This window comes from Oncorhynchus tshawytscha, linkage group LG05 (genome assembly GCF_018296145.1).
Source record: "Oncorhynchus tshawytscha isolate Ot180627B linkage group LG05, Otsh_v2.0, whole genome shotgun sequence".
Taxonomy (NCBI): Eukaryota; Metazoa; Chordata; class Actinopteri; order Salmoniformes; family Salmonidae; genus Oncorhynchus; species Oncorhynchus tshawytscha.
The window spans coordinates 47,674,523-47,674,793 of record NC_056433.1 but is presented as its reverse complement, the minus strand read 5'-3'; positions in this window follow the sequence as shown (position 1 = coordinate 47,674,793).

Below are 271 nucleotides of genomic sequence, written 5' to 3'. Positions count from 1 at the left end.
CGCGTTCTTTCATGCCTTGAATCAGAATATACAATCACTTCTCATTTAATATTGCCCTGTTCAAATTACACACAATTTGATATATCAGCATGGTCTGACATGAAGTGTCCTCCTCGATGTAAATGACATCAGCTTCAGTTCAAGAACAAGCAACCTTTATTTAATAACCTTTATTTAATAACTAGGCAAGTCAGTTAAGAACAAATTCTAATTTACAATGACGGCCTACACCATCCAAACCTGGACGACGCTGGCCCAATTGTGCACTGCC